Source organism: Pan troglodytes, chromosome 6 (assembly GCF_028858775.2).
Source record: "Pan troglodytes isolate AG18354 chromosome 6, NHGRI_mPanTro3-v2.0_pri, whole genome shotgun sequence".
NCBI lineage: Eukaryota > Metazoa > Chordata > Mammalia > Primates > Hominidae > Pan > Pan troglodytes.
This window is the reverse complement of record NC_072404.2, coordinates 26,369,111-26,393,902: the sequence shown is the minus strand read 5'-3', so window position 1 is coordinate 26,393,902 and position 24,792 is coordinate 26,369,111. Positions and strand designations below refer to the sequence as shown.

Below are 24,792 nucleotides of genomic sequence, written 5' to 3'. Positions count from 1 at the left end.
ATCCCTGTGGTTTAAAATTACCACGATGTGAGTTAGTTCCTCACATCTGGATTACATGTATTTTCAGGCCTGAAAAATAAGAGCTCAATCTCAGTTAACTCTGATTTCCCTGGAAGCCAAAACAGAAAGGGAAACTATATTCTGAATTTGATAAAAAGGTAGAAAATTAGTTTATGAGGAATAGCAAACTTTTTCTTTGCTTTCATTTCAGAGGGCAATTGAATACAAAGGTCAGTGTTTATCTGTTAAGCTCCCTCATTAGAGGAAGTATGACATAGCAGGGGCTTTAAGGTGGTTTTAGAATATAAATATTGCCAACTTCATTTGCATTTATATCTTTGTGTCATTGATCATCACCATCTTTAATTGCCATCCATGGTCTAGTTTTTGACACAGGTCTAGGAATCTAGGAATCTATGGGTCCCATAAAACATTTGTAATCTTTAAAAGCCATGCATTTATCACATATTTACCAATTAATCCAAATCTAATAAAAATAATTATTATTTTTCTTACCGCTAAGTATAGTTTTAACAGCAAAGTGATAAAAAGAATTAAAAGCTCTTAAGGCTGGGCGTGGTGGCTCACGCCTGTAATCCCAGCACTTTGGGAGGCCGAGGCGGGCGGATCACGAAGTCATGAGATAGAGACCATCCTGGCTAACATGGTGAAACCCCGTCTCTACTAAAAATACAAAAAATTAGCCGGGTGCCGTGGCGGGCGCCTATAGTCCCAGCTACTTGGGAGGCTGAGGCAGGAGAATGGCGTGAACCCGGGAGACGGAGATTGCAGTGAGCCAAGATAGCGCCACTGCACTCCAGCCTGGGCGAAAGAGCGAGACTCTGTCTCAAAAAAAAAAAAAAAAAAAGAAAAAGAAAAGAATTAAAAGCTCTTAACTCAGTTGAGATTTTGATCTCTTTAAAACCCACAGTGGCATAGTAGTCTCCGCAGGTGGAAGACCAAAAATACTTCTTGTCATATTATTACTTGTGAGCTGCTCTCAAAATAGCAGTTTCTTAAAAAATAAGAAATCACTTTCACCCTCCTTGTAAGAATTGTCTTATTCATACAGTACAGACGTTGGGAAATGAAGACCTATAAAATCAAGGATAGACTAACTTTACAAAACAAAGAAAAGAAAGAATCATATTCAATCCTGCTTGGTTAAGCAAAATACAATAGTGAACATATATCTTATGGGTTATATATCTAAGACCAGGAAGGTTACCTAGTTATTGTAGAAGTAAAGCAAATGGAATACAATGCACATATAAAGACCAGAAACATAATTATAATTCCATTTTTTGGCAATTGAATAGAAAATAAAAAATTTCTTTTTGTTAAGATTCCCAAGGAATAGGAATGCTTATAATCAATCATCTTATTGGGAGCGAGACTTACTGATTTAGTTCAACTAGGTGAATTAAAAAGTTATTCTGCATAAAATCTTAAACTTGGTGCTGAAGAAATCATAAAATGAGACACAACCTTTACCTTAAAGAGTTTACCATCGGGCACATATCAGTCAAATGAGCCAGGAACTATAATAAAAGGCAATACATTATGCATATTGTAACTGAGGTATAAACAAAGTACAGTGGATTCAAAGGAGAAATTGCTCACTTCCTATTTGGGGTGGAGAAAAGATAAGGCTTCTTAGGAGAAATGACATTTGAAAAATGGGTGAAATATTTACAGGTTAAAAAAATGGTGGAAGGATGTACCAGGCAGATAGATGATTAAAGGTGTGATGACAGGCAAGTGTGAGTCCTGAGAAAGTATGCCAGAAGAGTGGAGCAGATGTATGTGAGGAGGTGAGGCATAGGAGCTAGTACTAGAGATGCAGGCTGAAGCCAGGTGTGGTGCATCTCCTCACAAGGCTAACGGGGCTGCATTTATTTTCACAGGTGATGAGGGGTCATTTAATGTATGGAGTTGAGGGATGACAGGATCACAGGGCTGCCTGGGGTGTTGTGTGCAGATTGTGCACTGCAAAATCTTAGACAGTGTCATTCACCTGATGACCCTGTTGATATCTATGTTTCGTAGGACCATATTTTAGTCGTTATAAGTGTATTATATAATGAGAAGTTTCTTGACACACGGAAGTCAAGTGTCTTGAAGATGGGATGCCTTTCCTGATTTGTACAAATGCACCCTGTGGGGCAATGGTAGCTTGTGACAGCTGTGCTCTGGGTAGACACATCTTAAAACAGAAGGTAGAACTGATTGCTACAAGGAGAGCCTGGACACTTTGACAATAGTACACACTAAAACAGGAGCTTCACTTGGAAGGGAGGCTGATAGAGAATCTAGGTGGGAGGCAATGGAAGAAGAACCCATACATGACTTCAGTGATGGGTGACAGATAATGGTGGCCAATAGGAAATAGAAAAGTGAGAAGGGAGATTTATGAAGGCAAGGGAAAGGGAGGCAGGGAGAGGGCAGAGGTGCACACACTTTGGAGCCAGCATTCTTGGCAGAATATCCAGGTGGAAGTGTCAAGTGTGAGGCTGAAGTGCTGGTCTGGAGGGCAGAGCAGGAGCTGGGCCAGAACCATCCACATAAATATGATTGCTGGGTCCCAGGGAATTAATGAGATAATGACAGAGCTCTAGAGAGAGGCGAGCAGAGTGTAACTAGTATCAGAAGCAATCCTTGTTCTTATCATATTTTGCTCTCTCACCCCAAAAGAATTAGGAATAAATCTTGTAAAAGGAGCCTGCCTTGTTAGTAATGTGGTTGTTGGATAGCTTGTTTTATTTCCAGTTCCTGCCAACCATCCAATGCAGTCAGAAAGCCAGCTTTTATCCAAAAACATGCCATTTTTTTTTCATTATAAGATTAGATAAGAGTGACAGCAGGAGAAGCTTTCTGACCAAAGGCAGAATCGTTGATGACCTGGTAATGTTTAAATGGTGAAATGGAAACACATAAATCAATTATGAATGCAATCAACTCCTCACTCAAGAATGGAAGCAATGGCAAAAACTACCTAAAAGTATCCTTATTTGATCCTCTGATGCACTATATGTGACTCCATATTTTCATTTCAGTTTTTCCTAATCTGATACTAAAATTAATTTACATTTCATAAAGCCGTAAAATTAATGATAAGAAAAAATAGTCAAGAAGTGCATCAGGTGGCAGAGAAGGAATTCTGAGATAAGAATGTCTGCCTTGTGTAAGTCTTACACAGAGAATGAGGGCTTATTCTAGCTGTCCTGAGCTGCTCGTCTCATAGTTTCAGACTGGCTGGAACACTTCCTGGTATCAGTGCGCGCATACTTACCTCGTTATGAAGATCCCAGCAGCCAACAAGGTATCAATGTTCCAAATGTTAGGTAGAAGTTGACTATTAAATAAAACCTATCTTCAATTTGCCTACCCCTTTACTTGCCATTTTAGGCTATTTTAATAGACGTGGGGGGCCAATCTAAGCTGGGAGTCATAAAATATTGGTTCTTCTGGGTCTTCAAGAAAGTTTAAAAAAGAGAGCAACATTTGGGTCAACATCAATATTTCCTTGATGTATCATTTTAAATTCCTACCATGACTATACTTTATTTACTGCACTTTTCAGAGAAGAAGAAGTGTATTATGTGCCAGTATCTCCAGGATGATGGAGAAGAGTTTGATAGTCTAGTAATCCATTTGAAATTTAACATTCTGATCCCCTCATCTGAATATAACTATTATTGATATTCAATTTGATAGCTGATATTCTCATTGAACTAGAATGGTTTTTAATGTAGTGAGCTATATTTAAAGGATGCCACTGGTGTATCAGAGAGATAATTGTTTATTCAGCACTTTGATCTACAAATAAAAATATGTAATATGTAACTTTTAAAAGAACATTCAGTGTAGATGAATATTTGCAAGATAAATAAAGGCAGAAAAACTTGGGCCTTTACAAAGAGTATTTGCGGTGTACAATTTATGAATTTGATTATACTTTAAAAAGTATAGTTAGAAACATTAAATCTGTCTAAACAAAGATGTCCTTAGTATGGGAGACGGTTCTCTCAAATATTATGTAAATTCGAACAATCTTGTTTTCTCCTCCATTTAGATACTGTTCTAAATTATTATTCCGTATTAGTCCATTTTGCTGATTAAAAAATGTACCCAATCTCATATTACTGAAAAGCACATATATTAAATACATAGCCCTTCATAGAGAGCTGTATTTTTTCTCAATACTGTAAATTTTCATTAAAAGAAGCTAAAACAACAAATAAACGCACATACTAATACACACTTAAACATACCAATTAGGCCCTTGAATTACGGACAGCTCCTGATCTGTAATTTGTCAGAAATAAAATATGTGTGTATTCAGTTGATACAGCTTATTCAGCTAGTTTGTTATAAATATTTACTGATGTCAGATGCCAACTGAGAAATTTAATCAGTGCATGCAAGAACATAGTTTTCTTATGAATGTAAATCAGGTAAAAATTCAGAAGGGAAAATGTATGGCTGTTGAAGATCTTACAGAAATGACTTTAAAATGAACCTGGAAAAAAAGAAAACATATCTGGTCCCCAGGGGACAAATTTAATTTCATTTTCATCTAGAATATTTTTTAAACATTATGAAATGTTTGTAACTTTATTTTATTTTAAAATACTTAGGGACTTCCCAGTCTAGAGTAAATCTGGAGTCCAGAATATTAAAACTTTTTGAGGAAAAGTTTTGCTTTCAGACTTGCCCCACAATGTTATAAAATCTCTTGGGAATAAACTTGCAGAATTATAAAGATGTTCTTCCAAAGTTTCACTTGGCTTCGAGGGCCTGCTTTTTAATTTTTTTTTCTGTTATTGAATAAAACGTAAAACAGCCCACCAATGAACCAGCCAACCAAATAAAAAAGGCTGGATATCTAGAAATGTATAATATGTAAAACTGTGAATGTTATAGTAAATGCCTCAAAAAGTATGGTTGGAAGGATAAGCGGATGGTGATGCAAAAACATAAATGGATTATAGTCTCTTATTTTCTCTGGTTGATAGTGTGCGTAAGTAACTAGGAAAGTCAACTCAACTCAATGTGCGATTGCTGTGGACTGAATTGTTTCCCTCCCAAATTCATATATTGAAGTCCTAACTCCCAGTATGCCTCAGAATATGACTATTTGGAGACAAGGAATTTGAGGTAAAGAAAGTTAGATCAGGCTGTTATGGTGGGATCCTAATCCAATTTGACTGGCGGTCTTATAAAAGAGGGAATTAGGATACACAGAGACGTAAGAGATGCATGTGTTTAAAGAGATGGTCATGTGAGGACACAGGGGGATGGTGTCCATCTGCAAGCCATGGAGTGAGGATGTAGGAGAACACAAACCAGCTGACACCTTGATCTTGGACTTCTAGCCCCCAGGACTGCCAGAAAATACCAGTCTGTGGTATTTTGCTATGGTAGCCTTGGAAAACTAACACAGTGATAATGAAGTAAGTACTAAGTCTTTGAAGGAAACACATTTTTGAGTCATTTAAATGTCTTATAAGTGTACATATTCTGGCATTTGAACTACAGGCCCCCCTGTATATAGTGGTACTTACTCAACATCTCTCACTTTCTATCACTGTTAACTGTCATTTAACAAATTTACCTATCGAGCTGTCCTTCATCTGCCCACTTCTTTTTTTGTGTGATCTTAGCAGTAGTTCTTTTTATTATTATTGTTATTTTTTATTATACTTTAAGTTCTAGGGTACATGTGCATAACGTGCAGGTTTGTTACATATGTATACATATGTCATGTTGGTGTGCTGCACCCATTAATTCGTCATTTACATTAGGTATATCTCCTAATGCTATCCCTCCCCACTCCCTCAACCCAACAACAGGCCCCAGTGTGTGATGTTCCCCTTCCTGTGTCCATGTGTTCTCATTGTTCAAGTCCCACCTATGAATGACAACATGCAGTGTTTGGTTTTCTGTCCTTGTGATAGTTTGCCCAGAATGATGGTTTCCAGCTCCATCCATGTCCGTACAAAGGACATGAACTCATCATTTTTTATGGCTGCATAGTATTCCATGGTGTATATGTGCCACATTTTCTTAATCCAGTCTATCATTGATGGACATTTGGGTTGGTTCCAAGTCTTTGCTATTGTGAATAGTGCCACGATAAACATACGTGTGCATGTGTCTTTATAGCAGCATGATTTATAATCCTTTGGGTATATACCCAGTAACGGGATGGCTGGGTCAAATGGTATTTCCAGTTCTAGATTCTTGAGGAATCACCACACTGTCTTCCACAATGGTTGAACTAGTTTACAGTCCCACCAACAGTGTAAAAGTGTTCCTATTTCTCCACATCCTCTCCAGCATCTGTTTTTTCCTGACTTTTTAATGATCGCCATTCTGACTGGTGTGAGATGGTATCTCATTGTGGTTTTGATTTCCATTTCTCTGATGGCCAGTGATGATGAGCATTTTTTCATGTGTCTTTTGGCTGCATAAATGTCTTATTTTGAGAAGTGTCTGTTCATAGCCTTCACCCACTTTTTGATGGGGTTGTTGGATTTTTTCTTGTAAATTTGTTTAAGTTCTTTGTAGATTCTGAATACTAGCCCTTTGTCAGATGGGTAGATTGCAAAAATTTTCTCCTGTTCTGTAGGTTGTCTGTTCACTCTGATGGTAGTTTCTTTTGCTGTGCAGAAGCTCTTTAGTTTAATTAGATCCCATTTGTCAATTTTGGCTTTTGTTGCCATTGCTTTTGGTGTTTTAGACATGAAGTCCTTGCCCATGCCTATGTCCTGAATGGTATTGCCTAGGTTTTCTTCTAGGGTTTTTATGGTTTTAGGTCTAACATTTCAATCTTTAATCCATCTTGAATTAATTTTTGTATAAGGTGTAAGGAAGGATCCAGTTTCAGCTTTCAACACAAGGCTAGCCATTTTTCCCAACACCATTTATTAAATAGGGAATCCTTCCCCCATTTCTTGTTTTTGTCAGGTTTGTCAAAGATCAGATGGTTGTAGATGTGTGGTATTATTTCTGAGGTCTCTGTTCTGTTCCATTAGTCTATACCTCTGTTTTGGTACCAGTACCATGCTGTTTCAGTTACTGTAGCCTTGTAGTATAGTTTGAAGTGAGATAGCATGACGCCTCCAGCTTTGTTCTTTTGGCTTAGGATTGACTTGGCGATGCGGGCTCTTTTTTGGTTCCATATGAACTTTAAAGTAGTTTTTTCGAATTCTGTGAAGAAAGTCATTGGTAGCTTGATGGGGATGGCATTGAATCTGTAAATTACCTTGGGCAGTATGGCCATTTTCACGATACTGATTCTTCCTATCCATGAGCATGGAATATTCTTCCATTTGTTTGTGTCCTCTTTTATTTTGTTGAGCAGCAGTTTGTAGTTCTCCTTGAAGAGGTCCTTCACATCCCTTGTAAGTTGGATTCCTAGGTATTTTATTCTCTTTGAAGCAATTGTGAATGGGAGTTCACTCATGATTTGGCTCTCTGTTTGTCTGTTATTGGTGTGTAGGAATGCTTGTGATTTTTGCACATTGATTTTGTATCCTGAGACTTTGCTGAAGTTGCTTATCAGCTTAAGGAGATTTTGGGCTGAGACGATGGGGTTTTCTAAATATACAATCATGTCATCTGCAAACAGGGACAATTGGACTTCCTCTTTTCCTAATTGAATACCCTTTATTTCTTTCTCTTGCCTGATTGCCCTGGCCAGAACTTCCAACACTACGTTGAATAGGAGTGGTGAGAGAGGGCATCCCTGTCTTATGCCAGTTTTCAAAGGGAATGTTTCCAGTTTTTGCCCATTCAGTATGATATTGGCTGTGGGTTTGTCATAAATAGCTCTTATTATTTTGAGATATGTCACATCATACCTAGTTTACTGAGAGTTGTTAGCATGAAGGTTGTTGAATTTTGTCAAAGGCCTTTTCTGCATCTATTGAGATAATCATGTGGTTTTTGTCTGTGGTTCTGTTTATATGATGGATTACATTTATTGATTTGCATATATTGAACCAGCCTTGCATCCCAGGGATGATGCCAACATGATCATGGTGGATAAGCTTTTTGATGTGCTGCTGGATTCGGTTTGCCAGTATTTTACTGAGGATTTTTGCATGAATGTTCATCAAGGATATTGATCTAAAATTCTCTTTTTTTTTGTTATGTCTCTTCCAGGCTTTGGTATCAGGATGATGCTGGCCTCATAGAATGAGTTAGGGAGGATTCCCTCTTTTTCTATTGATTGGAATAGTTTCAGAAGGAGGAGTACCAGCTCCTCTTTGTACCTCTGGTAGAATTCGGTGGTGAATCCATCTGGTCCTGGACTGTTTTTGGTTGATAGGCTATTAATTATGGATTCAATTTCTGAGCCTGTTATTGGTCTATTCAGGGATTCAACTTCTTCCTGGTTTGGTCTTGTGAGGGTGTATGTGTCCAGGAATTTATCCATTTCTTCTAGATTTTCTAGTTTATTTGCGTAGAGGTGTTTATAATATTCTCTGATGGTAGTTTGTTTGTCTGTGGGATCGGTGGTGATACCCCCTGTATCATTTTTTTGTTGCATCTATTTGATTTTTCTTTCTTTTCTTCTTTATTAGTCTTGCTAGCGGCCTATCAATTTTGTTGATCTTTTCAAAAAACCAGCTCCTGGATTCATTGATTTTGTGAAGGGTTTTTTGTGTCTCTATTTCCTTCAGTTCTGCTCTGATCTTAGTTACTTCTTGCCTTCTGCCAGCTTTTGAATGTGTTTGCTCTTGCTTCTCTAGTTCTTTTAATTGTGATGTTAGGGTGTCAATTTTAGATCTTTCCTGTTTTCTCTTGTGGGCATTTAGTGCTATAAATTTGCCTCTAAACACTGCTTTAAATGTGTCCCAGAGATTCTGGTATGTTGTGTCTTTGTTCTCATTGGTTTCAAAGAACATCTTTATTTCTGCCTTCATTTTGTTATGTACCCAGTAGTCATTCAGGATCAGGTTGTTCAGTTTCCATGTAGGTGAGTGGTTTTGAGTGAGTTTCTTAATCCTGAGTTCTAGTTTGATTGCACTGTGGTCTGAGAGACAGTTTGTTATAATTTCTGTTCTTTTACATTTGCTGAGGAATGCTTTACTTCCAACTATGTGGTCAATTTTGAAGTAAGTGCAATGTGGTGCTGAGAAGAATGTATATTCTGTTGATTTGGGGTGGAGAGTTCTGTAGATGTCTATTAGGTCTGCTTGATGCAGAGCTGAGTTCAATTCCTGGATATGCTTGTTAACTTTCTGTCTCGTTGATCTGTCTAATGTTGACAGTGGGGTGTTAAAATTTCCCATTATTATTGTGTGGGAGTCTGAGTCTCTTTGTAGGTCTCTAAGGACTTGCTTCATGAATCTGGGTGCTCTCGTATTGGGTGCATATATATATAGGATAGTTAGCTCTTCTTGTTGAATTGATCCCTTTACCATTATGTAATGGCCTTCTTTGTCTCATTTGATCTTTGTCGGCTTGAAGCCTGTTTTATCAGAGACTATGATCGCAACCCCTGCTTTTTTTGTTTTCCATTTGCTTGGTAGATGTTCCTCCATCCGTTTATTTTGAGCCTATATGTGTCTCTGCACATAGATGGATCTCCTGAATACAGCACACTGATGGGTCTTGACTCTTTATGCAATTTGCCAGTCTGTGTCTTTTAATTGGAGCATTTATCCCATTTACATTTAAGGTTAATATTGTTATGTGTGAATTTGATCCTGTCGTTATGATGTTAGCTGGTTACTTTGCTCGTTAGGTGATGCAGTTTCTTCCTAGCCTCGATGGTCTTTACAATTCAGCATATTTATGTAGTGGCTGGTACTGGTTGTTCCTTTCCATGTTTAGTGCTTCCCTCAGGAGCTCTTGTAAGGCAGGCCTGGGGGTGACAAAATCTCTCAGCATTTGCTTGTCTGTAAAGGATTTTATTTCTCCTTCGCTTATGAAGCATAGTTTGGCTGGATATGAAATTCTGGGTTGAAAATTCTTTTGTTTAAGAATGTTGAATATTGGCCCCCACTCTCTTCTGGCTTGTAGAGTTTCTGCCGAGAGATCCGCTGTTAGTGTGATAGGCTTCCCTTTGTGGGTAACTCGACCTTTGTCTCTGGCTGCCCTTAACATTTTTTCCTTCATTTCAACTTTGGTGAATCTGACAATTATGTGTCTTGGAGTTGTTCTTCTCGAGGAGTATCTTTGTGGCATTCTCTGTATTTCCCGAATTTGAATGTTAGCCTGGGGAAGTTCTCCTGGATAATATCCTGAAGTGTGTTTTCCAACTTGGTTGCATTCTCCCTGTCACTTACAGGTACACTAATCAGATGTAGATTTGGTCTTTTCACATAGTCCCATATTTCTTGGAGGCTTTGTTCGTTTCTTTTTACTCTTTTTTCTCTAAACTTCTCTTCTCGCTTCATTTCATTGATTTGTTCTTCAGTCTTCCACTTGATCAAATCGGCTACTGAAGCTTGTGCATACATCACATAGTTCTCGTGCCATGGTTTTCAGCTTCATCAGGTCATTTATGGTCTTCTCTACACTGTTTATTCTAGTTAGCCATTCATCTAATCTTTTTTCAAGGTTTTTAGCTTCTTTGCGATGCATCTGCCCACTTCTTTTATTCCACCTGGACTGCTTGTTGTTCCTTTCATTCTCCTTTCAGTGTATGTTGCAGGAAAACATCTATCAATATTGTATTTGAATTCTCTCTCCATGTAAAAAAAAGAAAAGACATAACATAAAATGTAGTATCTTTACCGTTTTTAAGCATTCTGATCAGTTATATTAAGCAACTGCATATTGTACTGGATCTCCAGAATTTTTCCGTCTTGCAAAACTGAAACTCTATCTTCATTAAAAAAGAGCTCCTCTTTTTTCCCCCTTCTCTCCAAACTCTTGGCAAACACCCTTCTAGTTTCTGTGTCTATGAATTTGACTAACTTAGATTCTTCATGTGAGTGAATTCAGATAGCATTTCTTTTTGGGACTGGCTTATTTCACTTAGGATAATGTCCTCAAGGTTCATGCATGTTGCAGCATTGTGACAGAATTTTTCTCCTTTTTAAGGTTAAATAATATCCCATTATCCATATATACCACATTTTCTGTATCTAACCTTTTATCCATAGATGGACATTTGAGTTGCTTTCATCTCTTGGCTATTGTGAATAATTCTGCTCTGACCACCAGTATGTGAATATTTCTATGAAATTCTGCTTTCAATTCTTTTGGATGTATACCCAGAAGTAGAATTGCTAGGTCATATAATAATTCAATTTTTAATTTTTTAAGGAACTGCTATAGTTTCATACAGTGACTGCACCATTTTACATTCCTGTACACAGTACATAAGGGTTCCAGTTTCTCTACATCCTAGCCAACACTTGTTATTTTGTTACTTTTTTATTGTAACCATTCTAATGGGAGTGAGTTGATATCTCATAGTGGTTTTGATGTGCATTCCTCTAATGATTAGTGATATCAAACATCTTTTCATATGCTTGTTGCCCATCTGTATATCATCTTTGGAGAAATGTGTATTCAAGTTCTTTGTTCGTTTTAAAATCAAGTTATTTGTTTTTTGTTGTTGGTGGTGTTGCTGAGTTATTTTGTTGTCTTTATCCTTCCTGGATAATAATAACTCCTTATCAGATACATGATTTGCAGATACTTTCTTCTATTCCTATGTTGTCTTTTCACTATGTTGACTGTGCCCTTTGATGCACAGAAATTGTACTCCCATTTGTCTATTTTTACTTTTGCTGCCTGTGCTTTTGGCATCATATCCAAGAAATCATTGCCAAATCCAACCTCATGAAGCTTTTCTCCTGTGTTCTTTTCTAGTAGTTTTATAGTTTTAGGTCTTACTTTTGGGTCTTTAATTCATTTTGAGCTAATTTTTGTATATGGTATAATGTAAGGGTCTAACTTTATTTTTTTGGTATGTTTATATCTACTTTTCCCATCACCATTTGTTGAATAGACTATTTTTTCCCTATTGAGTGGTCTTGTCACCTTTGTCAAAAATCATCTGACTATATATGCAATGGTTCATTTCTGGAATTTCTATTCTGTTGTTCTATAGTTCTGTCTTTATGCCAGTGCCACACTGCTTTGTGTGTACTGCAGCTTATAAATATGTTTGAAATTAAGAAGTGTGAGACTTCCAACTTTGTTCTTTCTCAAGATGGATTTGGACATTCAATGTCTTTAGTAGTTTCTTCTGAATTTTAGAATTTTTTTTCTATTTCTTTAAAAATACCTTTGGGTTTTGATGGGGTTGCATTGAGTCTGTAGATCTCTTTGGGTAGTACTGACATCTTCACAATATTACGTCCTCCAAACCATGAACATGTCATAAACTATGAACAATGGAAAGACACTCCAAATGTCTTTCCATTTGTATGTGTCTTTAATTTTTTAAATCAATGTTTTGTAATTTCCAGAGTAGAAGTCTTTCACCTCCTTATTTTATTCTTAAGTATTTCATTCTTTTGGCATGATTGTAAATGGAATTGTTTTCTTAGTTTTCTTTTTGAATTGTTTATTGTTAGCATGTAGTTTACCTGTTGATTTGATATCCTGTAACTTTGCTGAATTCTTTTATTAGTTCCAACAGTTTTTATTAATATAATCTTTAGAGTTTTCTACATATAAGATCATCTCATCTGAGAAAGGAGATACTTCCACTTCTTCATTTCTAATTTGGATGTCTTTTATTTCGTTTTCTTGCCTAATTGCTCTGGACAGGAATTCCAATGCTATGTTGCATAAAAATGATGAGAGCAGTCCACCTCGTCTTGTTCAGGATCTTAGAGAAAAATATTTGGGTTTTTCTTCACTAATTAGGATGTTAGCTGTGGGCTTTTCATTTATCGTCTTTGTTATTTTGAGGTAGTTTCCTTTTGTTCTTGGTTTGTTGAGAGTTTTGTTTTTTTTAAATCATGAATTGGTGTTGAATTATGTGACATGCTTTCTCTGCATCACTTGAGATGATAATGTGCTTTGCATCCTTGATTCATGCGGTATATTACATTGATTGATTTTTGTATGTTGAAATCTGGGAATACATTCCACTTAGTTGTGTCATATAATCCTTTTAATGTTCTGTTGATTTTAATTTGCTAGCACAGTAGTCCCTTGGTATATATGGGAGACTGGTTCCAGAAATTCTGTAGACACCAAAAATTTGCAGATACTCAAATGCCTTAAATAAAACGCTGTATAGTGTTTGCATATGATCTATGCATATCCTCCCATATACTTTAAATCATCTCTATATTATTTACAATACCTAATTCAATGCCTGAACATCATTTCATTTGTGTGAATTCAATGTAGTACCCAGCATGTGGCAAATACAAGTTTAGTTCTTTTGGAAATCTGTGGAATATTTCTTTTCTGAATATTTTCAACCCATGGTTTGTTGAATCCGTAGGTGTGGAATCCATGGATAAGGAAAGCTGACTGTATTTTGTTGAGCATTTTTGCATTAATATGCAACAGAAATATTGGTTTACAGTTTTCTGTTCTTGTAGTGTGTTTTTCTGGCTTTTGTATCAGTGTAATAGTAGCCTCATAGAATGAGTTTGGGCATATCCCTTCTTTACTTTTTTTTTTGGAAGAGTTTGAAATGGATTATTGCTAATTATTCTTTAAATGTTTGGTAGAATTCTCTGGTGCAGCCATGGGATCTTGAGCTTTTCTTTATTAGGAAGTTTTTGATTATTCATCCAGCCTCCTTACTACTTATATGTCTGTTCAGGTTTTCTATTTCTTTATGCTTCAGTCATGATAGGGTGTGTATTTCTAGGAACTTATCCATGTCTTCTAAGTTATCCAGTTTGTTGGTATTAATTTGTTTATGCTATTCTCTTATAATCCTTTCTGTTTCTGTGATATTGCTTTTACTATCCCTTCTTTCATTTCTGATTTTAGTAGAGTCTTCTCTCTCTCTCTGTCTCTCTCTCTCTCTCTGTCTCTTTCTTTCTGTCTCTCTTCTTAATCTTAATCTGGCTAAGGGCTTGTCAATTTTGTTGATTTTTTAAAAATCCACTTGTTAATAGCTGTGAGAACATGTGACTTGAACTTTTAGAGTTTTCTTGTCTTCTTCTATACAAAGCGCATGCCGTGTACTGTGCCAGATAGCTGTGCCCTACTTAACATGATTACATTTAACCATTTGCTGTGCTTAATAAATGGCAGTTAATGTTATTTTTAATTATGTAAGAAAAATTTCTCCCATGTGGATCACAAATTCCTTTTTCATGATTTTTCAAAGGAATCACAAACTGTAAGCCTCACACTCATTATCAGTATTCAGTTCTTAGAAAATTTTTACCTTCTACTGTTTTGTCTCTTACTGTTTTTATATAATTTTGCTCCTGGTTTTATGGCTCTTTTGTGGGCATGGGTAACTCAGTAAGAACAGATTACTTTCATAAGCCTTTCCTTATTGATTTCCTAGTAGCTGGATACCTTACTGGTAGACTTTTCTCTTAAGTGTTTTTCTGATTGTACTTTCTATTAAGTGGAATCATTCCATGGTCAATCCATACATTATGGGACACTGTTTTTGTCTAACTGTCCTGTAAATCTAAAGAACTTGAGTAAAGCAAAAGTTTACTCATTCCTTGTGTACCTGGTTTAGCGGATGTGGTTTCAATTTAATTTTTAGGATGAAATAAATATAGCTTTTTTTTCTGGCCTTCTTTTTATGTGTATTGGTAGGAAGGCTCTTGTTTGATTTACAACTTGATTAAGCATAACTGAGTTTTAATTTTGACCTGATTAAGTGATCTATAAACAATCATTGGCATAGACAATACACATTAAAATTTTTCTTATTAAATCTCAACCCCAAAGTAGTGTCGGCTTTGATTCTCTTGGTAGAAAACTATGTATAATGAATTTTATTGGCGTTGTTGTTAACCTCTAATTGTTCTGTGAATCATGGGAAAGTAAAACATTTATCCTTGGAAGGAGAAAAACGGTATCTGGGCATAGAGAGAGAAAAGATAATATTATTGAATGTTAAACATAGTTATATAAGTTAATCACAAAACTTAATAAATTCAGCATCTTCTTTCTTGGATCTTATTTTCTAGTTTAAAGTTATTCAAGGGTAATATTGCAGACCCTTGATTTAGAATTGTAGCCATCAGCTTCTGCTGTCAACAAACAACCCCTAAATTTCAGAGGCTAACAATAAACATTACAATTTTATTACTTTTCTATGTTTATTACAATAAACAATAAACGTTAATTTCTTGCTCATGTTACCAGAAGGCTGTGGGTTGACTGTACTTTTGCTGGTCTCACTGGGCTTCACATGTCGTCTAATTCCTGGGCCTTGGATGATGAATACCCACTAGCTGGGGCATGCTTGTCTCATCATGAAGAGAGGTCAACAAAAGCACGTAAGACACTCACATTCCACTGTCCAAAGTGGGTCACAAGGCCAAGCCCCAATCAATGGGGCAAGGAAGTAAATTCTGCCTCCAGGAAAGCACAGCAAGGTTTGGGCAGGAATGAATAATCATGAGCAATAATTCAACCTACTGCAAGAACCGATCGTGCGCTTTCATTTATACATATATCTTATTCGTTCTGTCCCTCCAGAGAACTCTGACTAATACACACTATCTTGGAAACACTGTGGAGCTTTTCTGTGAAATCTCATAAAAATCTCAGCACGATAATTCATACTAGAAATAAATCATTTCTAAGTCAGAGAATTTTAGAATATTATATTTTGAGGCCTCAAAGTAAATAGATTAAAAGATTTCATTAAATATATTAAAAATCTGTTAAAGATTAAAGGATCTATTATATCGAAAGAATATTATATTTTGAGTACTCAGAGTAAAAAGGTCGAATTGGGGTTTGGGGTCCCAAAGTCCTGCCTGCTGACTGCTTCCTGTCCACCTTCCTGCTCTCCACTTCTTACCACATTTTCTGGCAATCCCTAGAAGGATTCCACAGAGCATAGTTTGAAAATCACCAGTACAGCACTCTCAATGAAGGCTCCACAGATGGTAAGGGGTGTTAGGTTACAAAAACGTGTAAAACATTTTGTGTGGGTTGAACAAAGTTAAGCAGAACTGCAGGAATTCTCAGAAACTTTACTATGTTAATAATGTTCCTTGTGAACCTCCAAGAAGGGGATGTATATCTCAGAATTGCTCAAAATTTTAATGAAACAGTTTAGTGCTTTGAAACACATCTAAGAAAAACCTGCATTAGACAGTGCTTTTTTATTTATAAAATTATATTTAGGGCAGAGGCTCAAGATAGGACAGTTGGCTGAGTTTTTCTCATTTAGTTAGTTAGAAAGACCAGATCAAAATTCAGGTCTTCTGTCCCTCCTCCAGGAGTCTTTGGCCATTTTGTTGAGTTTGTTTCCATGACCTGGACATACTTTGGCAATGACGTAGTCATTCATGGGGTATTTTAACCTTTGAGAACAATAGTCCTGGTCAATGCCTCTGTTAGGATTCAATATGAAGGAAATTGAGTGACCATGAGTAACTAGTTTCACAAACAAAGTGAATGAAGGATTGATTGTATGATCTGAAGCAACTGTTGGAACAAACAGCAACATTAGAAAATACTCAGGGAATTTTTTTCTCTTCAATGACTTTAAGGCTTCATTCATGAAAGCGATAATGGATGTCGAAATCTGTAATTTTCCACAGTACACAAACTCTGCCTTTTACTTTTCTTTTTTTCACGAGTAAATGATTTCTGTAATCTGTTTAATTTATGTCATAGGTTACTACTTAAAACGTTTTCTAAGAGTGATGATATATCACTTAGGAGATAAATTTGAGACCAGTTCTTGCCTAGGACTTCATAGCTGCTACACATTCAAAGGGGAATTAACCACTAATTAAAATATTCATCAATTTTCTGTGTCTCAGGAAAATTCATGGCATCAGTTGGTGGTGGGGGATAAAATGGAGAAGAGTCTTACTCTTAAATAATTATCTGTGACATGGAAATCCAAAATTTTAAGTGGATTAAGATCTTGAAAATGTATTAGTAAATGGAAAATATTCAAAAGAGTAAGAATAGAAGATGAAAGAAGTTGTTTGAAAGAAGTTGTTTCATGTCTGAAAGTATCTGTGAAATACATAAAAAAAGAGAGAAGAACAGCAAAATGGGTCACAAGAAAGATGAATACTTTAAAATTTAACTTAGATTGTTTCATAAATATTGAGTAAGTGCAACTTCAGATTTTTCTCCATTGTGCTTGAGGAGTAAGTGTTGGCACCCGCGGCCCATCTGAAATAGCTGCTGCAAAGACACTGTCTGCAGCTGGGGAGGTGGGGCCAGGGCTATGCAGGGCTACACGCTCCATGGAGCCAGCAGGAGCCAGGAACAGGCAGAAGCCCCATCCCTTCCTAGTTGGAGCGGCGGGAGCCCCTCCCTCCCCGGCGCAGCTGCAGCCACCCAGCTGTGGCTGCGAACCTTGTATTCCTGTGCTCTTGGGGGCCTGGGAAGGCCCCCTGCCCCTGCAAACTTGGAAATGCCTGCTTCCGCTGCCTGGCTTCTCCCCTCTCTGATTTCAGAGCAAAGTTGAGTCTGAGTGCTGGTGCTGTCATGACTTGGCCGGGTGTGCGCATGCTAGGGGCAGCACTGACATGCCAGTCTCTTGCTTCCTTGGCCCCTTCTGGACTTTGGGTGCAAATGAGCACAAGAGGGAGGCCAGGGGGGACTGAGGGTGGCTTGGTGTGGACCTGCAGGCACCTTGTCACAAACAGCCTGGGTGCTGGTGGCCATAGGTTGAGGGTGGGAGGCAGGCAGGCTCCTGGGCAGAAAGGGGCAGGTGCCTGGTGAGGCCCCACCTTCGGGCCTGGGCTGCCAGTTCTGCCCACCGAAGTGAGAACTTAAGGTGCTTTTTCCAAGCCTGCCCATGACTACCCATAAACCAATCAGCACACCCTTCCTTCCACCTGAAACCCATAGAATCACCCAGATTCAGCCAGACTTGAGTAGAGCAGATGTCCAGGATGACCTGCCTGTAGAGAGGAGCTACCCGTTATGGGTCTCCTCTCAGCTGAGGGCTGAGCAAGACATCAGGACAAACTGCCTGTAGAGAGGAGCTCCACGCTGTGGTTCTCCTCTCAGCTGAGGCCTGAGCGGATTTTGGGACTACCTGCCTGTGGATAAGAGCTACCCGCTTTAGGTCTCCTGAGAGCTGTACTGTCACTCAGTAAACCACCTCCTCACCTTATTCACCCTCCAGTTGTCTGCATACCTCATTCTTCCTGGGCATGGGAGAAGAAGTTGGGATCCGTGGGATGGTGGGACTAAAAGAGCTGTAACACAAACAGGGCTGAAACAGGCCCCTTGCCCACCGCCTTGCGGTGACAAGAAGGAGAGAAGAAAGAAGGAGAGGAGCTGTGGCCCTTCAGGGAGCTCGGATCTAGGAGCTCCCCGAGCCAGGGCTGTGACACCCTCTTTGGGACTCTGCGGTTCCTATAGTCTCCAAGCTTCTGGGCGCCACCACGTTCCCCATTGCCAGCAGTGGGAGCTGCTTGCAGTATGCTTGGTCCAGCCGCAGCTTCACAGGGAGCCGACACCTGTGTTGGCGCCTACAGCTTCGTGTCTCTTGGCAGCCAGTGTGCCTGGCTGTGCACAGTGGCCAGACCCCACGTTTGCTCACCCACACACCCCTCACCACTCTGCATGTGGCTCACCTTTAGCAGGCATGGGATCCAGGCTGGTAGCATGATGTGAGCACAGGCTGCCGGGCAGAGTGGGCAGAATGAGCCCAGCAGGCTCAAGCAAAACTCGGGCAAAGACACCACCGGTTACAGAGCTTTTCCTGCTGCAAAAGAAACACCCCAAGAATCCTCTGACATAAGCATCCAATTACTTTTCTTCTTTATTTATAACTGAAAGAGGCAAGTGCAGTGTTTACAGTTTTATGAATAGTTGCCGTAGGCATCAGTGATTGAAATTGCAAAAGCACAAATATAAAACTTTCCAGGTGTTGCAAATGAAGACCATATGTGAGATAAAGCTATAATATGATTAGAATACAGATTAAAGGATGACACTGATTTTTAAAGGCTGCAGTTACAGTGAAATTTTCTTTTAGGTAAATACAATGATTTCTGACTTTATTTGCTTTTGTGCACCTCTTGTATATCCCCCCTTGTAAATTTATTTAAAATAAGTAATATACTTGGAACTGTCTTACCAACTAGTTTCCAATTTTGTGAAAGTTACTCTAAGCTTTCCTTTTAGGAGTTTGTTCTAGTGTCCCAGATAAAGTTTCCCTGAACTTGGTATTTTTCCCCCTCAAACTAAAAACAAAACAAAAACAACAAATGAGCCACTTTTAATTGACATATAATATACAAACAGAAAAGCTTATGCAAATCATTCATGTACACTGAGTGGATTTTCACAAATTGTACATGATACATAACTAGCAACTTAGAGCACCCCTTTATATTTCCTTCTAGATGCTCACAAACTTTTGTATACAAAAGCAAAATTAGCCCACTAGCCTCCTGTTGCATCATTTCAAAGTTTGGAATTTTTACCCTCTTTTAGGAATTGACTACATTTTAAATTAGGCTGTATATTATAGCAGAATGAATTTCTCTGCTTATTCTATAAATATTTGCAATTACACTGACATTCTTCTCAGAGCTAGGTGCATCCACTAGTGTGCAGAATGTTTTTATCAGCTTGAAAACTCTGCCCTTGAACATGAAGCCTATCTAAGTTTATTTGGTCAGATTTCAGCTGTTATATATTAAGATTGCATAAAGATTAACCAAGATTAAGTATTTCTTTTGTAGAAACACATAGGTATAAAAGTATATACATTTAGAAGTAAAATCTGGCAACTTCTTTTCCCTCTGTTTCTCTTGAGTCTTTAAATATTTTTATGAAATATTAACTGTTATTCTATATAAGAAGAAAAGTAAGAGTCCAGTAATGGTGTTTCATATTTCATAGTATAAGCAGTTTTTTTTAACTAGGCTTTAGTTGTCTGTCATTAGCTGTTGTACAATAATCCTGCATCTGTATATATTACCATGTATTTCTACACACATAACAATATATAATATTGTATGTATATATAATATATAAATAATAAACTTTGTTTATATTTAAAGTATTTTAAAATAATTGCTAATGTTTTCTTACTGCGTCTTCTTAGAATACCTTAATATACCTTCCTCAAAAAGGTCATCTTTTAATCTCTTTATCTAAAGAACTTAGTTTCTTGGTTTTATTGTTCTCTCTCAGAGTAAGTATGCAGTTCTTTTCCCATATAGTACTTACCATAATGTGTGAGAAAAAAATCTGAACTTACTACTTAATATCAAGCTTCCTCAGTAGACTCAAGCTTGTAGGTTAGAGACCTGATCGTGTTTGTTTTGCCCATGGGTATATTTGTAGTGCTGAAACTATATTAATCATGTGGTACAGATTCAATGATATTTGTTGCATGAATGAATGCTTGAAAAATATGATTATGTTTTCTTTTTAAAGGGAACACTGCAACTGTTGAGCCTAGGTAAAATTATGCGAGCTTAATTTTCTGACTTCCCAAGCCTGTTTGCTCCCTCTTCTTTCTCCCTGCTCTGCTCATTTCAGTGTCCTCTTCAAGTCTTTTCTTTGCACGATCAGAGCCATCTGCCTTCTAAGCAGAGCTCAGTTACGCTGGATCCCTCACTAACCCTGAGTCTGAACCTTAGGATCCTCTTACTTCCTTCCCTCTGGCTCTGTCTTTAGGCCACATTTAGAGAACCAAGCTTCAGACTTTCTGCAGACTGAAGCTTCCTATCTGTCATGTGGAGGTAGAGGGTTACAGATGTGGTGCGTGGTCAGAGCCTTTGCTGTGAGTAGCTTCATCCATTTCTTCTCAGGATAAAAATACCCTGATTTTCTTTTTGTAGCAAGATGTAAGGAAGTTAAGATGCACTGTCATAGGTCTGTTCTCTGTCAGAATAAGCTTGCAAAAATAGCCTGGGACTCAGAGGCTACAGCCTACTCTTAAGCCCTGGCTAGGTGGCTGGAGTGCTATCCTCTGCAGATAGTCCTCTCTGGTGTTAGCTGTTAGCCTTTTCACCTAAAAGTTGACCATTGCCATCGGTGGATTTCCTAGCAATGTTCAGCTTGTCTTATGGGATGCCCCATGGATTGCGATCGGATTCCTGCATGTGAACTGCTTACAAAGCATGGTTGCCATACTTCCTTGGCTGCCATATTAGTCATTCCCTTTGAATTCACAGTTCGGTTTCACCTTGCCTAGGTATTTCCAGCCCCAAATTGTGGTCCTCTTAAGTATACCTTTTGGGCAGCAGGGCAGTAATGGGTGATGCTCAGAGATGTGACATTCATGTTACTCATGTATTGTGTTCTTCACCTCTGCACCTCATTCATTATAATAGGAAAGCATTCCAAAATCATTTATGCTCAAATAGAATTGATTGAATTAGTTTCAAATATTACTATTTCCAGTGGTGCCTGCAGTTTGGCGTGGGTCAAAGCCTTGTATCATGAAGGCTTCCATAAAGAGGAACGTTAACTGTGAAAATACAAGCCTCTGCTTGGAAATAGGGAGCTGTTTTTCTGGACATTTGGCTTTCCTGTTACTTCTGAGATGCTCTCTGAGGTGCACTGCCTCCACAGCCTGTGTGGTTATGACATTTGATCTATTATTTTCAGTGCTTTGAGACACTGAAAGGGCCTGTGGCTCCGGATCCCTCTAAGAGAAGAGTTGTATTGGCCTGGTATTACCAATTTGCATATAAAAACAAATCCTCCAGAAGATGGCAATAAAGATTAAGTAAGCATGTGTGACCCAGGAGAAGCAACACGCAAGGTAGGGAATCAGGTTTTGCAGACTTAGGCATGACATCTTGCTACATTCAACTAATTACAGAATAGTTATTTAAAGAAAATACCATATGTAAATTATTTATTAACAACATTATTACCAAATTAAAATTTTAAGAAATTGCTTTCATTTATTTATTTATTTTTATTTTTTATTATACTTTAAGTTTTAGGGTACATGTGCACAACGTGCAGGTTTATTACATATGTATACATGTGCCATGTTGGTGTGCTGCACCCATTAACTCGTCATTTAACATTAGGTATATCTCCTAATGCTATCCCTCCCCCCTCCCCCCACCCCACAACAGGCCCCAGTGTGTGATGTTCCCCTTCCTGTGTCCATGTGTTCTCATTGTTCAATTCCCACCTATGAGTGAGAACATGCGGTGTCTGGTTTTTCGTCCTTGCGGTAGTTTGCTGAGAATGATGGTTTCCAGCTTCATCCATGTCCCTACAAAGGACATGAACTCATCATTTTTTATGGCTGCATAGTATTCCATGGTGTATATGTGCCACATTTTCTTAATCCAGTCTATCATTGTTGGACATTTGGGTTGGTTCCAAGTCTTTGCTATTGTGAATAGTGCCGCAATAAACATACATGTACATGTGTCTTTATAGCAGCATGATTTATAATCCTTTGGGTATATACCCAGTAATGGGATGGCTGGGTCAAATGGTATTTCTAGTTCTAGATCCCTGAGGAATCACCACACTGTCTCCCACAATGGTTGAACTGTTTACAGTCCCACCAACAGTGTAAAAGTGTTCCAATTTCTCCACGTCCTCTCCAGCACCTGTTGTTTCCTGACTTTTTAATGATTGCCATTCTAACTGGTGTGAGATGGTATCTCATTGTGGTTTTGATTTGCATTTCTCTGATGGCCAGTGATGGTGAGCATTTTTTCATGTGTCTTTTGGCTGGATAAATGTCTTCTTTTGAGAAGTGTCTGTTTATATCCTGTTTATATCAAAAAACCCCAATTTTTGATGGGGTTTTTTCTTGTAAATTTGTTTGAGTTCATTGTAGATTCTGAATATTAGCCCTTTGTCAGATGGGTAGATTGTAAAAATTTTCTCCCATTCTGTAGGTTGCCTGTTCACTCTGATGGTAGTTTCTTTTGCTGTGCAGAAGCTCTTTAGTTTAATTAGATCCCATTTGTCAATTTTGGCTTTTGTTGCCATTGCTTTTGGTGTTTTAGACATGAAGTCCTTGCCCATGCCTATGTCCTGAATGGTATTGCCTAGGTTTTCTTCTAGGGTTTTTATGGTTTTAGGTCTAACATTTCAATCTTTAATCCATCTTGAATTAATTTTTGTATAAGGTGTAAGAAAGGGATCCAGTTTCAGCTTTCTACATATGGCTAGCCAGTTTAAGAAATTGCTTTTAATACAATAATTGGATATGTTTGTTTTTATCTTCCTTAAGGTAATTGTGGGATGCACCTCCTCTATTTTTTTTTTTTTTTTTTTTTTTGCCTGTGCCAGGTTTTATGGAAGGCAGACTAATCAGCTTTTGTGGAAAAAAAAACAAAAACAAAACCCACATGCTATTTCTTGCTGCTGAGAGTTGGGTCAGAGAGACTTATGGAAGCTGATAACGTAAGCAGCTTCAGGAGAGGCATAAATGTACACTACGTAGAGTAAAAACAAAATATTTTGTTACAAGAGAATTTAATAACATTACTTCACATACTGTTCAAAGCTTTTCAGAGGAAATATGGCAGATGCTGTTGGTTATTTTTTTCCAACACCCATTCCCACCATCCCTTCCCTTGGGCGCATTCACTATAGAAGCTGTGGAAGTGCGATAAATGCTAATTTTTCTAGCTTCTCTTAAAGCTAAGTATCTGATGTAGTTCCAGGTAATGAGATCTAGGGGGAGACTAGCTAGAGAACACTGAAGTGATGATTGGAAATAAGGCAGCCATCTTGTGACCACGAGTTTACAGACACGAGAAAAAGGCCAAGAGCCTTACAGAGATGTGACCTTGATAGTGCTGAGTCACTGAGCCTGTGTGTGCCACCACCTACCTTCAGGCTCCTTGCTATGTAAGTTCAAAATGTTGTCAGTTAGGAATTTGGTACTTGCAGCCAAAAGCATGGTCGAGTACTATTACGTACAGCAAAAGTAATACATTATCTTGAATTTCATCCTCACAATAGTGTGAGCTAAGTATTATGTATGAATGACGTAAAAGAGACTGGGAAAGGTTAAGATCTCTCTTTTGATATCTTTCCCATATTAGAGTTGGAATTCAAAAGCAAGTTGTCAGATTCTGGTACATAGCGCTGATGAATACTTTGATGGAATTAATACAAACTTAAGCTGTTTTGGAGTCCAAAAGCAGTAGAACATCTTTCACTGTATTTTCCCTCTCTAAATGGTGACCTAGCAAAGTTGTCAACATTTATGATATTATACTTTTAGAAACAAAATATAAAGATCTTCAACCTGTAGAAAAATGCACAGTAGAAGCATAATAATCTAGATTAGAAATTTTTTTTTTTATGAGTCAGAAAACAAATAGTTGACATGAGTTTACTCAAAATGGCAGGTACTTTTGGTGAAAAGAACTGGTCAGTGCAGCTTAAGCAGTTCGGGAAGCAGGGAACTCACCTTGTTTTATTTATATTGTTTGCTTGTAAGCTACTCTAGTTTGTAGTGAAGTCAGCTCCTGCTCCTTATGCTTTTTTTTTTTTTTTTTGAGACGGAGTCTCACTCTGTCACCAGGCTGGAGTGCAGTGGCATGATCTTGGCTCACCGCAACCTCTGCCTCCCAGGTTCAAGCGATTCTCCTGCCTCAGCCCCCAGAGTAGCTGGGACTACAGGCACGCGCCACCACGCCCAGCTAATTTTTCTATTTTTAGTAGAGATGGGGTTTCACCACGTTGCCCAGGATGGTCTCGATCTCTTGACCT

General features: G+C 38.0%; 1 pseudogene; it reads right to left on the bottom strand.

Moving 5' to 3' along the window:
- The window catches only part of LOC101057887 (elongation factor 1-alpha 1-like), a 29,328-nt pseudogene extending 5,354 nt beyond the window's left edge, over nucleotides 1-23,974 (bottom strand).
- Between the last annotated feature and the right edge of the window lie 818 nt (nucleotides 23,975-24,792).